A 17,686-nucleotide genomic window follows, 5' to 3' on the forward strand; every position below is an offset into this window, starting at 1 on the left:
GAATTTTTCAATTAAGTTAAACTTCTGTCTAAATTATTTCAAAATGTCCAGGGTCACCATCACTTTAACATTGAAAAGAAGTCTCGCAATCAGAACGAAACCACTCTCTTGACACGAGCGATGTCTTCTTCTTTTCTGAGTTCTCAATTCAGACCCCATGAAAGTGACTCGAGTGAATGATTGATAGTTCTGCCACGAAAGAGGACGACGAGTAAGTTTTCCATGACAGTTATCTAGCAAATGTTTCGGTGTCGCCTCTTCTGTTCTACTTGTCATTGTATGGATTTTTCCGGGGCGAGTAACCTGAAGATCGCCACTGGGGGAGGATCGAGTGGTTGAGAAGGATCATTTTTCTGCGACTGAGCAGAGAGAAAACCATCCATCAGTTTTGCTGGTCTGAAACGTACAGAACAGGGCACATCAGACACCACTACATTTTTTCAGCTTTTCGCTGTATAGGACATTATAGAAAGAGACAATCTTCGATTCACTGACGGTGTTCGACCCATCCATAAGCAGGCCCACTTAACCTCACGTCCTTCTGACAAAAAAAAAAAAAAAAAAAAAGCCTCACGTCCTAACCCCTTTTTACTAATTACAATTATTTTTCAGCACGTTAACTAAAAAATTCCCTTGAAAAACTAATTGCTTCTTAAAAAAGGCAGACCACGGGGGATTGCTAACATTTCACATGAAAATTATTAAAAAAATTATAAACTTATTATAATTATACAAATTTAGTTCTAACTCTTTCTTTTTTGTTATTTCAATCCTAAAAAGCTAGTCCATTAAGCCAATTATGACTGATCGACATTATATGTATAATTTTTAATAATATTTACTTTTGAATTTTTTTATTAATTTTTTCCTCTTTTTCTTTTTTTTGCTTCTTTCCCCATAGTGGCTGACGAGGCTTTGGCGAGGCTCATCGGCCACTAGGCGAGGCCATGGCCCGCCCGCCGGAGCCTTGCCGGCTACTATGGGGAAAAGAAGCAAAACAAGGAAGAACAAAAAAAAAGAAAAAGGAAAAACAAGCATAAAAAATAAAAAAATTCAAAAAAATGAAATATTCTTAAAAATTGTCTACATTAGTGTCGGGTGGACGGCTAGTGTCAGTCAATGTTCATGTTAACGTCGGTTAGCCAAAATTGACTAGATAGATTAAATTGACACGAATAAAAATAATTTATGATTAAATTGGCTAAAAAAATATTTATGACTAAATTAACACAATTGTAATATGTTAATGACTTTTTTGGTAATTTTCCCACATTTCACTGCACAAAAATCATTCGGATCTCTTTATATGATCACATGTATCCATCTATTATAGTTAAATCAGTCTTTGTATGAATTTGAAGGCATAAATTTTTTTTTCCCTTACTTGCAATAGATACACTGGAGATTATGCTTATTTTGTGTCCTTTAATTGCCAAGTGCCGACACAAAGGTAATGGCTTGTATGAACAATTCATTCCTATTTGATCGGTACACAACTAATCTTCCGCTATGAATTTCTATCAAATTATTGTCATTCAATCCTATTTTATTTTCTTTAAATGTCTGTGAAAATTTAATTTCAAAATAAAAGAGAATACTCAAGAATTCAAGTTTCAAATGTATTTTGTGGTTTAAAATTGAGCTATTGTGCAAGAAGACTTCAGGATTTTTTTTATATAAATAAAAATTGGAAGATGTCGGTTTTTTGTGATAAAACAATTTAATTATAAAGGTACATGTATAATATTATGGCTGCAACATAAATTTAGAAAGTGCAATAAGATCTTTTGATGTTAATACTCCATACTTAATATTTGGACTTCAAAATTTTCCTATTTTCGACTTTGTGAATGGTTAAATCTAATCTACGATTATTACCAAAAATAAGATTTGTTCATCCATCAATCTTCATTTACCACCGGTACACCTATAGAATACGGTGCTCCACAGGTCCTTTCACTTTCAGATGACCTGCCAATCAGTTGCAAGATCTCTTTCGGACCAAAAAAGTTGCAACAAGGTCAACTTCCCTTCCCATAAATGAGGTGCCCGAAGTGTCGATTCTCGACCATACGTTTTTTTTTTCTGTCAGTCCTACTCTATTTCTACCCTACACTCACTCTCAGACTTTTGCCTTGCCTCTTGCAGGGCGTGGGAGTCGAAACCTACTCCTGAAACTTACGCGTCCCCACCCCATCCCCCCTGAGAAGGTGGGGATTTGAACCCCTCACCTCCCCATTCCATGTTGGAAGGGTGGCCACTGGGGCGAATCCCAGTGGTTTTCTCGACCATATGTTGATTGGTGGATTTGTCACTCACTACGGATGGAATTTAGCACTGTGAGGAGTATGCGCCGGTGTGCTAATAGTGACCTGCGTTCTGTAACGAAAAGTTGGTCACTCGAGTGCTAGGGATTGGGATTGACATTGGATCTAAAGGGTGCACTGAATTTGGAGTTGGTGTAGATGTCCTAAGTAGAGAAGATGTGAATTAAGCGCGATACGTGACACAACACAACACGATATGATATGTGGACGTGTTATTTCTTAAAAAAAAAAATAGTCTTCCAACGCATGATGACACATTATATATTAAATATATATTTTTATATATAAATTATAAAATATCATTTTGATTATTAGCTTAATCAAATTAATTTGATTCAAATTCATAATAAATAAATAATAAAAAGAACGCAGAATTAATTTACAATAAAAATCATAAGCCACAGTCTCACGGGAAGGTGAGAGTCAAAAGAAAAGATAAAATAAGATTTTTCTTCTTTTCTCCTTTATTTATTTTTTGTTTTTTTACATATTTACATTTTGACCACTCATTTATTGAAAAATTTTAAAATTGATCTCGTTCATGTTGAAATCGGGTGTCAAAATTTTGGACTCGTGTTTCGGGAGAGTTAACCATATGTCGGATTTTTTTGACATCTATTGATCAAGTGTTAAAGTGTCGGACACGATATAAAGGCTCCTAGAGAGTGTGTCGGTGCTTCTTGAGATGTCAAGAAAGTGGTAAGACAAGCTATGGGAGGCAGCAAGGGAGAGGAAACAAGAAGAAGGGCAGGCAACAATGCATGACGAAATCGCTAGGAAGGCTATTGGGGAAGGAGGGTCTTCCAACTAAGTTCGACTTCATTGATCGAAGAACTTAGGCGACACAGAGCTGCTTGTGAATCGAAATGAAGCCTAGTCTAGTGTAGCATCATCTTCTATTCTTGAATATCTTCTCCATCCTTTCGTTGCATCGATGATCGACCAAGAACATGTTGTGGCATGCTTTCATATTTGGGAGCTACTATCGTAATGTCCAGTGTAACATCCATGGTTTCGAGCTATGAAAAAAGGCTATGGAATCGATGTGCTAATAAGAGGGATTGGCTTGGGACAAAGGCACCATGCCTTGTCTCGTGTCCATAAATGAAGGCATCGCGCCTTGCACTATGCCAATGCACTGGGCCATCAACTTAGTGGAGATAGGCAATTTTTGCCTATGACTAGCCATGATGATGGTGATTTGGCTACAAATCTTGGATGAGTCGGGATGGTTAATCGTGGATGAATGTGAGGAGTCCTCACTTGATCCCATTAGGGCTTTAAATGGCCTAATTCTCATGTTTACCATGTTCTTGAGAAGAAGACATAATATAAAATTCTAGAATACCTCATTGAATGCATGAGATGAATCACCTCTCTTAGGTGTCCACTTAAAGATTTGTGCTTTTGGAAAGAAGTAAAGGACTTATGGCCTAAGTGTATTAATCGGAAAGAAGGTTCTAGAATACCTCATTAAATGCAATGATGAGTCACCCCTCTTAAGTGTCCACTCTAAAATTGTGTAATGATAACTTAAGGATCGCCTTAGGGAAGAAGTTAGTGACTTGTCTAATGGCCTTATTTCCACGTTGGCTATGTTCCTTAGAAGATGACATAAGAGAAGGTTCTAGAATGCTAGGTCATTAAATGCAAAGGAATGATTCACCCCTTTAGGTGGCCATAGGAAGATTTTATAATGATGGAAAAAGATTTGCCTTGAAGAAAAGGTAGTGATTCATGCTTAAGTGGACCAATAGAAGAGAAACAAATAAACCTCCAATAATTCCCATAGGCCACAAGACAACTAAGTAGTCGTGCCACTTCACAAAAGATGATTGGGCCACTTGGACAAGCAATGATAAAGGCTTTGTCTATAAATAGAGACACCACCCATTCATTTCTCACCCTTAAAGCTTTCCTCCCCCTTGCCTTGCATGTTTCCCCTCTCCCTCTCTCAGTTTCACACATGCCCACCCTCACTAAACTGCCTCTAGCTCTTGAGGTTTGTCAAGGTAAGTGGAATCTCTAATCTTTCACTAGAGTGAGGTACTACATTATTGGATTTGACTATGAACATGTTAGTCATGTCTTTGCGTGAGTAAGTGGATCTCTTAACCCTTGACTAATGCGTTGTGATATGTTGTTTGAGTTAGTTGTATTCTTAACTGTGCTTGTGCATGTAGGTTGTTCTATGACTTGTTCTTATAATATTTACTATGGTTTGCTCATGATGATGGATTTGCGAGTTGGAGCACCTCTTAGGCTAAGGACAGGTCTCACTAGGCCTTAGGTCGGTGTTAAAGGCGTGAAGGACCAAACCTCACTGGGCCTTGTATCGATAGTGAGGCGTGTTGATCCAAGCCTCGCTTGGCGGTGGGTCAGTGCTTAAATAGGTTGGTTTGAGCCACGAACCTTGTGCCTTGCCCATCATATTATGTAGTTATAGTATTGTAGAAATGATATGCGCACACTTGTATGAGCACGCTCTTAGGCCTTGTATGTGTGGGCTAAGAGGAAAAAAAATAATAAATTAGTTTGTGCGTTGTACAACATGTTCTTACTTAATTAAGATAAGACTCGTCGTTACGTAGCGTTGGCGGCCATACCTTGTTCATGAAAATGGGATGCCTAGTGGATTTCGAATGCTTGATGGATTTTGGATGTCCGGTGGATTTCAGATGCCTAATGGAATTTGGATGTGTGGTGGATTCCGAACATCCGATGGATTCCAGATACTCAATGGATTGATGAATGAACTTGTTTGTGCATGCTTCTGTGTGTGTCATTTAATGAGCTTGTTTAATAAGTTTGAGGTAGAGTAAACATTGACGATAAGTTGAAATAGCTCACATGCGTATGATGCCAGCCTTGAGGCTGAATTCCCTAGTTGATACCAAGAAGTCCTTGAAAGTATGGGATGCCTCGGTTGAGTTGAGAAGAACCATTTGAGACGGTTAATGAACCTTTTATACATATTTTCGTTTGTTGTTTGATAAGTTTGCTTGGTAAGGTAGCTTGTCTGTAAATTGAGGGTAACTTATTTAGTAAGGTAGCTTGTTGAGTAAGTTGAAGGTAGCTTATTTGGTAAGTTAAGGGCGCGTTTGGTAATCAAAAATGATTTTTTTTTTGTTTCTATGCCCACGAATAATTTCTGAGTATAAGAATGCGTTTGGTAATTGCACAAAATTTTTATTCTCAAGATAGAAATGTGTTTGGTAGAATTGCATAATTTGTTGTTTCTTTTAATTTTTAAATATTTTTATTATATTTTCCCTTTTTTATTCTTTCTTTTTCTTTTTCTCCTTCTTCCTCCTTTGTGGCCGGTTGGTAGCCACTGTGGCAGTTGGCGATCGATTGGGCGAGGTTTAGTGAACTTGCTGAAGCCTCGCTAGGCCAGGGCAAGGGCCGGCGAGCTCGTCAAAGGCTCGCCTAGCCATTGCGAGGCTCAACCTCACCTAGGCAGCGCGAGGTTGGCCTCGCATTGGCCTAGCGAGGCCGAGCCTCGTGCCGGCCGACGAGGCTTGGCCTTGCCTTGGCTAGGCAAGCTCAAGCTCACCTAAATTTAGCGAGGCCGAGCTCACCTAGCCACAGTGAAGCTTGGGCCAATGAGCCTTGCCATGGCTCGGCATTGCCGGCCCTCGTCGGCCGGTCACCGGCCATGGTCAAGGCCGGCGATCGCCAAAAGGAAGAAGAAGGAAAGAAAATAGAAGAAGAGAAAAGAGAAGAAAAAAAGAGAAAAGAAAAATCGTTCCCGAGAACAAGAAGTTACTTTTTTCTATTTCTTGTTTTTATTCCAAATTTATTCCCGAGAACAAAAAAAATAGAATTTTTGTTCTTAAGAACAAAAATTTTACCAAACACCCTAAGAGTAATTTGTTTGGTAAGCTGAAGTGGATCATGCATTGAAGGTAAGCCAGTACAAACATATGCATATGGTCAAGGAAAAGTAATGATTTGCTATTCGGTTTACCATTAATATTATAGTGTGTGAGATGTTCACGTGCTTGATTTTATGACGAATCAACCTCCTAGATGAGGTTTAGTGATTTTACTTATGAAGTCCTTAACTCACCATTTTATCTTTTAGACTTATAGGTATGGATGTGTTACATTAGTTTTGGGAGCTGTGTGTTGGACGCAAATTGCGCAATCCCAAGATCTCCATAACTAGAACAAGAACGTAATTGAGTAGAAAGATTAACGCACCTGTTTTGGGATCCATCGAACATAAAGCGGAAGCAGGAAAAAGGATTACCCACATATATCAAGAGGATCCACGCATCAAGTTCTTCTCTTCTATTGCCCTCCGTATCACTGGCTCAATGAGGCGGCCCCCCTCACGTGCAGCGTTAGGTAAACGCCCCTTAGGTGAGGATACATGTGAGAATTAGGGTTAGAGGAGAGACTTGAGCACTATTTATAGAGTTTCCAGCCAGTCCCTCTCATTACGGGTCAGGCTCAACTCGGCCCACACTAGCCAGCCCATATTAGACTAATTAAGAAACCTTCTATCTCACCTTAGACCAACCCTGTTTTACGGTAGCCGTAAAAACAGTAAATTACAATATCAATTAATTTAGTCCACATTAGGAAAAACTCTTACATTCTCCCACTTGGACTATATTAATTGAAATCGTACTATATGTGCGCACATTTGGTCCAGAGATAATTCTTAATAGTCAATCCTATCCCATAAAGTCTTAAACATCGAATCATGGCGGTAACTGCATGTATACACACAGAGCCTTCCATGGTCACGAATGTTCTCAACTTTATTGATATGGATTCAATATAGTAGTGTGGCAAATGAATAACATCTCTCATAGAGAGATCCCATTTATCAGTCACCATTCTCTTAACTTTAGGCGTCACAAAAACTTGTGCCACTAGAGAATGCTTTATGGTTCCAATGAACCCACATATGTCTTGTCCTTATGGTTAACATTTATTTATGTATCACAAGACATATGCACAAGGCTAATAACCGGATGCCCCTAGCCTTCACTCAAGATTTATACAATCCCTTGAGATTTTATCAATATGTATTCAACATAATAATAATACATTCAAAAATATTTTATTGAATGCAAAAGTTGATACATATCAAACCGTTACAAAATGTAACGAATACAGATGAAACCCTTATCAGAGTAAAGTTAAAATAGCTCCCACTAAACAACAGCATCTCATGATACTCCTAGGCCCATGCTAACAATATGTCACTCAAATACACACGAGCGTAGGCGTTTAGTTAGTGGATCTGCAATCACATCATCTGTGAAATATATACTATATTAAAACGTCACATTTCTGCATCTTGTTTGCTTTTGGTCAAAAATTTTGACCACCATATTTAGATCCCTTGAGACCTCTATAGTAAATAAATAATACTACAAATTTGTTATTTCAATACAACCGTATTGATCTATCCATAAAGTTAAAACGATCACCTCCTTTAATGAGGTTCTGGAGCTTAAAAGCCCAAGTAACAGCCTAAAAGAATGTTACTAACACTGCTTACATAGTAGAAGATGACATAAAACTTTATTTATTGCACTTACTGCTAACATAAATATGTATTATGTTATTGATTGCATGTCATCAGAACAACCAGCAAAGTTTACATCTAAAGAGTGACAAAAGTTTGACCCGTGAATAAGTGGTTCATACTCTCTCTCAAAAGAAGAAAAGGGACTCTCTCTCGAGTCACTGTTCATCAGCTCGAAGTGATGCCGATTCCCGGAGTTCTAGACGTCGGAATGGGATGATTTTTGGAGGGAAGATCCCTCTCTTCCTCCTCTCTACTTCCACCGAAGGATTTTGCTAGAGCTCCTCTACATTTCGAGATCTTCCTCGACCTAAGGGGCTGGTCGAACTGCAGTCCTCTGCTGGTTTTTACTGGGCAGCTCGAAGTGATGCCGATTCCCGGAGTTCTAGACGTCGGAATGGGATGATTTTGGAGGGAAGATCCTCTCTTCCTCCTCTCTACTTCCACCGAAGGATTTCGCTAGATCTCCTCTACAACTCGAGATCTTCCTCGACCAAGGGGCTGGTCGAACTGCAGTCCTCTGTTGGTTTTTACTGGGTTTTACTGGTTTTATTCCTTTCCTGGAATGCGCCCGGTTCTGGTTTGGGACTCACTGTGGGCTATCGAGCTATCACCTGGTCCTGAATTTCGTGAAGCTTTCGGCCTCTTTATGGCCCTTTCTCGGTTTCTATAGTAGTGCACGCTACGTGTTCGACGAATGGCCTCAACCGCTCTTGGCGGGGTTGGGCTTCCCTCTTCGAATCAGTTTGCTGTTGGAACCTTCCGTGGTGGTGCCGGGAAGGAAATTATGGGAACGACCGATCATTCCCTTGCTGCCCCGACTGATGTCTCGGCCCATGCCCGTTCAGACCAAGTCCCTGCTGTACCGAGAGGTAGGAGCAGGGGAAGATCGGGATCCAAGCGCCTTCAGCGGGCGATATCTAGGAACTCCAACTTGCGCAACTGGGCTAGTGTTGCGGTGGCAAAGGTGGCCTCCAAAGGCTATGACTTGGAATATTGCCCTCCAACTTATGTTGGAAATAGAGCGATTGTTGAGATGACCGAAGACGACATTCAAGCGGCCGACCCTAAACTCAAGGAATGCCTAGTTGGCTTTTACATTGGCAAGCGTATACCGTTCAAAGTGACTGAAGCAGCCTTCAAGAAAGCTTGGGGGGTGAATCTAGCCAAAGTAATGGCTAATGGAAGAGGACTTTTCTTCTTCCACATTCCGGATAGAGAATTTCGTCGTAAGATCCTTGAAGGGGGCTTTCACGGTCTCGAAACAAGATATTGTTCTCCGGCAATGGAGGCCAACCTGAACTTCAAAACAACACCCTCATGTCTGTGTCGGTGTGGGTTAAACTCAAAAATCTTCCCATTGCTTTTTGGTCCTCTCAGGCAATTAGCAAGGTGGCAAGCTTTATTGAGAAGCCCCTTTATGTTGATCTAAACACGGAACAAATGGAAATGCTCGCCTTTGCGAGAGTGTGTGTGGAGATCACAGCGAATCAGCAACCATGTGAGTTCGTGGAGGTGGTTCTCCATGGTGAAACATGTGTCGTTGAAGTCGAATATGAGTGGAGACCTTTGGCATGTGCTGAATGCGGCATTTTTGGCCATAAGTGTTATCCTCCGCCTGCTCAACAGTCGGCCAAGAACACTCGCCAAGCTGGTGTAGCAAACCCTCCTTCTCCTCGGGGTGGATCCTCCTCTTCCGTTCCTGACTCTCAGCCGGCACTTCATCCACAGCAAGTGCAGATCAACGAAAGAACAAGAGACAACCCGTTGTATATCAATAGGCCTGTTGCAATTCGTGCCCCAGCTGCTGTGGACCCTATCGCTTCGGACAAGCTTGCCGATTCGGTTGCTATTCACCCACAGCTTTTCTCTTCGCCTATTGTGTTGGTTGATCCTATCGAAGACCAGGAGACCGCCCCGCTATCGGTTCCTATCATCCCTCCTTCTACCTTGGACCCCTCTTGGAAGCAGGTCAAGCGCAAAAATAAGAAAGGCCAAGGGAGCAAGGTGGTTGCCTCCTTCAGCTTTGACCCGTCAAGTGAAGATGGCCATCCCCAGGTGCCCCGCAAGCTCGTCGACAGCTCTCTTGCTTCATCAAAATCCCACGCAAGTTCTTCCTTGCTAGCTCGGCCGAAATCTACCACCGTGCACCGTGTTCTTCTTTGGATGGTTCCGATGAGATATCTAGTGCTCATGCTAGCGCAGATGATGAGGATCTCTTATCAGTTGGGTGCCCATCCCCAACTTCTTCTCCTTTGGGTGCTCCGGCCGAGTCTATACAAGATAAACTGTTATTGCTTTGCCCGGACCCTCCTCCCTCCTTGGCTCCGTTGCCGGTTCCTACCAGGAAAAAGGTTGCCAAAAAGAGGTAACCCCTCTCCTCCTTGTATATATGTATATAGGAATATGGAATATTAGAGACCTCCATGACCCCTTGAGGCAGGCTGAAGTTAGGAGTTTTGTCTTCAAATATAATCTATGCTTCGTTGGCCTTATTGAGACGAAAGTCTCAGCAGCTAACTTTGATTCAATGTCATCTTCTTTGCTAAATGGCTGGAATTGGATTGCAAACTACGATTTCTCTAGTCGAGGTAGGATATGGGTTGGTTGGAACCCCGATGTCGTTAGTTTTGATACCTTGGCGATCAATGAGGCTGTTCATGGTCGTCTAAAGATCAACCTATCTGGCGAGTGTTGTTGTGTCTCTGTAGTTTATGGGGAGCATACCTTCTCCCATCGTCGGCCTCTTTGGGATGATCTCCTACATATGAGCACTATTCTCCGGGATTCGGCTTGGTTAGTGGCCGGGATTTCAATGCCATAAAGGATCCCTCTGACTGGTTCGGAGGCACCAACACCTGGATTCCTTATTTTGATGAATTTGCTAACTGTTTAGCTCAATCTGAATTGGAGGACCTTAGATATGTTGGACTTCGGTTCACTTGGTCGACTTCTGCTGGGTTAACAAGAAAGATGAGGAAAATCGATCGGGTATTGGTTAACTCCAAATGGAACATGGATTTTTCTTTCTCGGAGGCATCATTCCTGAACCCGGGCATTTCAGACCATTCTCCTATGGTTGTCAGACTTCTTAATCCGATTTTTAAGAGAAGACCCTTCAAATTTTTTGATTATTGGTCAGACCATCCGAATTTCTCATCCATTGTTCAACGAGGCTTGGGAGACACCGGTTATTGGATTCTCCATGTGTGCTTGTCTCCAAACCGAAAGTGCTGAAAGGTAGTCCAAGCAACTAAATAGAGAAGCCTTTTCCAATATTTCTTCAAGGACAGAGGAAGCTAGAGAAGCCCTTCGGCTCGTGCAAAATGACCTTCAACTTGATCCAAACAACTCAGGGTTGGCCGATCTTGAGAAGACAAGCCGTAGAATTTTTGTGGACTTGCGCCGAGATGAGGAATCTTTCTTCAGACAAAAATCCAGAGTTCGGTGGCTTAAGGAAGGTGATCAGAATACCAAATTCTTTCACCTTTCCGTCAAAAAAAGGCAACTCAGAAATAGAATCCTCTCGGTTAAAAATATATTGGGCGAGTTGATCACGGACACGAATACGGTCCCGTAGGTCTTTGTCTCTTACTTTGAGGACTTGCTTGCTCCTCATTCGTCACTATCAAGCCTTCGTTACAAGAGGTTAAAGAGTTCGTTCGAAGACCCTTATCTACGAACCAGGTTAGTTCCCTCTCTAGCCCGATTCTTGATTCGGAAATTCGGGATCTTGTTTTCTCTCTCCCTAGAGGCAAAGCTCCAGCCCCGATGGCTTCACGGCGGAATTCTTTAAGAATAATTGGGAAATTGTTAGCCCTTCTATCATAGAGGCGGTCCAGGAATTCTTCACTTCGGGTCGTCTCTTAAGAGAGGTAAACAATACTATCCTCGCCTTGATACCTAAAGTGCCTAATGCCTGTGCGGTCTCTGACTTCAGACCCATTGCTTGTTGTAATACTATATACAAAGTCATTACTAAGATCTTGGCTAATCACCTTGCTACTGTCTTGAACGAAGTGGTTGATCCTTCCCAAAATGCTTTTATTAAAGGTAGGAGGATAAGGGATAATATATTGATAGCTCAGGAAGTCTTTGCTGGATTTCACCTTGACCCGTACCTCCCTAAATGTGCTGTGAAAGTTGATTTTCAAAAGGCCTACGACACGGTTGATTGGGATTTCCTTGAGCTAACTCTAGTAGCCTTTGACTTTCCTTATTTCCTGATCCGGTTGATCATGATATGCGTTCGGACGCCGAAATACTCATTATCAATCAATGGAGAACTTCATGGGTTCTTTCCTGGTGGCGGGGCTGCGACAAGGCGACCCGATGTCCCCTTATCTTTTTAACCTAGTGATGGAGGTATTCTCAGGAATTTTGAGTGCTCGCACCTCCCACAAGAAATTCAAATACTTTTGGCGGTGCAAAGCGGTCAAGCTTTCTCACCTTTTCTTTGCCGATGATGTCTTTCTTTTTAGTCAGGCTGATTGAGCGTCCATTACCTTGCTGAAGAAAGGCTTGGACTTGTTCTCTTCATGGAGTGGCTTGATTCCAAACAAGAACAAGAGCGAAACTTTTCTCTCGGGTGGTTCTCCGTCTCTTCGCAACTACATATCCTTAGCCTTTGGGTTTCAAGAAGGTAAACTACCAGGACGCTATCTGGGAGTGCCTATCATATCCTCCGGAGCTTGGGAAAGCCGACCGCATCACCCTTATTGATCGGATTACAGCTAGAGCCCAATCTTGGGCTCATCGTTTCCTCTTTTCTTTGGAAGGTTGCGGTTAATCAGTCGATCTTGCACTCCATCCAAACCTTCTGGTCAAGTGTTTTCACATTGCCGGTTTCGATTCTCAATAACATTGAAAAGATTTTAAGGCAATTTCTTTGGAAAGGATCCGCCCTCGGTAAGGGGGGGTCGAAGGTGTCGTGGGATGATATATGCCTACCAAAAAAAGAAGGGGGACTTGGTATTCGAAAATTGAGAGATTGCAACAAGGCGTCCATGATGAAGCACATTTGGATTCTGTTCACAAATAAAGAATCCCTTTGGTGCCGTTGGATTCATTCCAACTTTTTAAAGAGGAACAACTTCTGAAAGCTTCATCTCCTAAAATTTGCTCTTGGGCTTGGAAGAAAATTTTGCAATTAAGAAGTGACTCTCGGCTTTCCTTCCTTTGGAAGATTGGAAATGGACGCTCCACTTCGTTATGGTTTGATCATTGGCACCCAAAAGGCCTTCTTGATATTATTATGCCAGATCCTGTTATTCAGTGGTCTGGTCTACCCAAGCATGCAGTGGTGGCTGATCTCCTTTCGCCTATGGGCCTTTCATTTCGTAGTATTATGGAGAGCTGGGGTCTCTTTATCCCAACGCTCTCCCAAGCTCCGGACCGGTTTTCTTGGCGTTGGCATCCGTCCGGATCTTTTTCGGTAGGATCTGCCTGGAACCACTTCAGGACCAAAAGAAGCATAGTGCCCAGGCTTCGCTTATTTGGAACAACGTCATCACTCCCGTGTTCCAATTCAATCTCGGTTGATTGCTAGAAATCGTTTGCCTACCCAGAACTTCTCATTTCCTATGGTGGAATTGATTATGCCACCTGTGCCTTCTGCAATGATGTTCCTGACTCTATAGATCACTTGTTTTTTTATTGCCAAATATCGGCTTCCATTGCTTATTTTTGGGCTTCTCGATGCAACCTTCCTTGGTGCCCAAGGCCGTGGAAGGAGAATCTCCAATGGGCTACCTCCTTCCTAAAGGGCAATGATTTCTTTCACAACTTAGCTCGTTACTCTTTTGCTGCCATGTGCTACTTAATTTGGAAGAAGAGGAATGCTATCATATTCGCGACGAAGCGGTGGTTCTTGCTGCAATGAAAAATCACATTATCAAGATGGTCAAGGACAAAGCTCTCACCTTCTCTGATGTCCCGAATACCCCTAGAAATAGAAGGCTTGAGAGAAACTGGGGCTTCGACCCTTCCATCTTCGTTGATCGTGAGGAGAATGCGTAGATCCGGATGAAGACCAAGCTGTGCGATCTTTTCTCCTTCCCTCCTTGGGTGTCTGGCCCTCGGCCTTCTCCTTAGGCGGCTGAGGTTTTGTTTAGCGTTTTCTTCTCGCTTGTGACCTGTTGGTCTTTGCTTCTTGCTTGTGCTTGTCTCTTTTTCTTCTTTGTAATCTTTTTTATTTCGGCTCCCTAACACTCTCTGTGCGTAACACCCTGAGAGTGTATGCTTTGGAGCCGGTCCTGTATTCTTGTCCTAAGCTATAATACCTTTTACCTTTACCAAAAAAAAAAAAAAAAAAAAAAGTTTACATCTAAATACCCTACTAACTGCAAGAATTGAACATGTCTATAAATTAGCATATAATCTCTTGTTTTCTTTAAGTACCTTTAAAATCTTCTTGGCAACAACCCAGTGATCACGTCATGGATTTGACTGATATCTTCCTAGAAGTCCCGTCACAAAAACGATATTTAGTCTAGTGCAAAGTTGAGTATACATTATACTTTTAAGTGCACTGACACAAGGTACACCATTTAATTAGATTTTCTCAATATCTAAATAAGGACAATGTGATAGATTTAGTTCATCGCCCTTAACAACAGGAGCAATTCCTAACTTGCAATGATGTATATTGAATATTTCCAATATACAATCAACAAATGTCCTCCGAGAAAATCTAATATAATATGGCAAAAACAATCCTTACAGACCTCAGTACAAAGGATATAAGATGTCTCAAGGCCACAACTTGTAAGCAAAACATCATGTACATAAAGTATGAGAAAAATAAATTTCCTCCCACTGACCTTACAAGTATATTGAATTACTTTGTTCCCAATTGAACAAAATAACAACACTATGAAACTTTAAGAATATTGTCTGAAACTTGCTTAAGACCATGAATTAGAACTTTTCAGTCTACATACAAATTTACTTGAATCTGCTGCAAAATCATCCAGTTGCACTATATAGATTTTGAATCTGTTTAACGTAACTCCAAATAAAAAAGAGTTATTAATGCCACGTTCACTCTGAAAGAATATTTAAAGAAATAATTATTTCTTCACTATAAACTATCCACCCATCTTTTAGAGTGAAAACTTTAGTTACCAATTTGGCTTTAAATTCCACAATCTTTCTTTGAAATTCTTTTAATTTTGAATGCCAATTTGCAACTAATGAACTTGTAATCTTTAGGCAAGTAAGTTTCCAAACACTATGATGTTTCATAGATTGTATATCGCATTTTATGGCATATAATCACATACTTGATTGAGAATAAGAAATGACATTTATAAATATGTCATTACATCAACCATATAGTGGATATTGTAATCATGCTCTTACAAATAGACTATATAGTCTGATGATATAACTGATCATCTTTCCTTAACAAATCTCCTTAATAAAGCTGCAACCACTTCATTCTACACTTGAGAGGTTTAAGAAATTTCATTATAAACTATATCAAGAATAGTGCCTTAAACCTCAACAAGTTTAGTCTATGGTACAGGAAATTTCACGATTGTCTATACCACAATTGTTTATATAGGCAAAGACAAAGACACGGTGATTTTCCATCGTACTTTTATCCTTAATAGTCTGAGAGCAGCTATCCTCGTCAAACTGTAGAAACTTTACAGTATGTGATACCATAATTCTTGTATCTTCTTTAGGGTCTTAAAATTAATATCCTTTTGAACAATCTAGGTAAGAAACAAAATAATTCTGAGTGAATCTAAATTCCAACGCCTCTAATATTGGATTAGATAATCTCACTTCTGCATAACACCTCTAAATTTAATATGATTCAAATAATCTATGTCCAGTGTATAACTCAAAAGAAGCTTATGAAACAACTTTGATAAGAGACACATTTTGTATGTGAAAAAGTTGCTTTCATAATATCAGCCCACATAAAACCTGATAAATTGGTCTTACTGATCATACTCATCACCATGTTCATTATGGTGTATTTATGCCTTTTGGCCAAATCTTTTTATCAGAATTTTCAGGTATAGTAATTAAATTACCACCCCAGAATCTACCAAGTATTTGACAAATAACCCTTTAAGCTATTTCGCATTGTCATACTTGTCAAAATACTCACGGCCATTGTTAAGCCTAACATCCTTCAAAACTAATTTTTAACTAGTTTATTCTTTATCATGGCCATTTTCCTTAAATAGAAAACTTTCGGAAACAACATTTTAATCATATACGAGATGTATATGTCATTAGGACTTAAACACAATCTTTGTAGATATGTCCTAATTTCAATATCAGACAAGACATAATTTCAAGCAACTAAAGCTTTCATCATCTTATAGCAATGCAATCCGCAAGCAAACCTCTTTTCAAGTGTTCTCATGGACAGTAAACAAATTCTATTGCTCTTTTCTCAAGTAGCAAATCATATATCCATAACTTAAAATTTGAAGCAGTAAAAACCTCAATAATAATGAAGTTATTAATTACAGAAAATATGACTGAAAATCAAGCAATGTATATAATTAACATGACATACAAGTACACATCCAGAGAGTTACATGCATAATCATATAATCACCTTTGGGCAGAATACATGACATGCGGTTGTACACTTCCCACATGATAAGGGTTATGAGAATATATTCCAATCTTCGTGAATTCATCACCTTTGGGCATATGAACTATTATGATCGATCACTCCTCCACCACACTATCATGTATCCCTCCATGAACCAATACACAATCACCTCATTTGGGAGTATGACCACGCATTAGATTAGGAGACATCCCAATCATCATACGAGACCGAAATTTCTCAAACCCAATCAAGCGTGCCACTTTGGCGGTCACTACTCAATTGAATCATTGAAATTCTCTCATATCGGGGATATAAACTTTACTCCTCACATACACCATATACATGTGATTTTAACTTTAGTGATAGGGGCATTATATCACCAAAATCACATATCATGCTAATTACATTGCTTTATTCATTAATAAAAATTAATCATACATATATATATTTATATAAATATATATATATAGCGAACCTGTTTTGACAGATTCTAATGAGATCATTGATTACAGGAACACAAGAAACTTCTCATAACAGAGAATAAAACATCTCTTATGCACCCTGATTACATATTACCATAACAACATAAAAAGAATGCTGATCTAAAATATCTCTCACAAATTAACATCAATAGTAATACAAGGTACACCAAATCAATAAGCACTATTGCTTATGAGTTTCATATGGCAAAACATGACTCCAAGGCCAACATCTGATTTATTAGCCAATTTTAAGCAACAAATTATCATTGTAATCAACCAGTGACCTATTAATTGAGTCAAACTAGATAACCAAATATCTAAAATTTAACAGTAGATACTATTGCTCTGCGTAAATATTGTCATACTCCTTTACTATAAAAATATTCAACTTGATAGACATTAACAAGTGACCAGATGAGTTCATGTACAATATGCAGTAATTTAATTGACATGCATTACCCACATACATCAGATATGTTAATCAGTACAATCAATTTGGTCACGAGTTCTTAAGACTTCTATCATTCAAAGATTACAAGCGTGTAAAAGAGTATGCATAAGCAATAAAAATTTCATGACTTTTACTGTTTCTCATTATCTCAAGATATATTCAATTATTATCTCATAATGATTGAATCTCATTAAGCCAGCTTCAGTTCACAATAAAGTTTGATTTTTATTGATGAATCACACCTTTATAATGATTATGTGATAATATACCTATAACCCAACACTTATATTTCCA

This window comes from Eucalyptus grandis, chromosome 9 (genome assembly GCF_016545825.1).
Source record: "Eucalyptus grandis isolate ANBG69807.140 chromosome 9, ASM1654582v1, whole genome shotgun sequence".
Taxonomy (NCBI): Eukaryota; Viridiplantae; Streptophyta; class Magnoliopsida; order Myrtales; family Myrtaceae; genus Eucalyptus; species Eucalyptus grandis.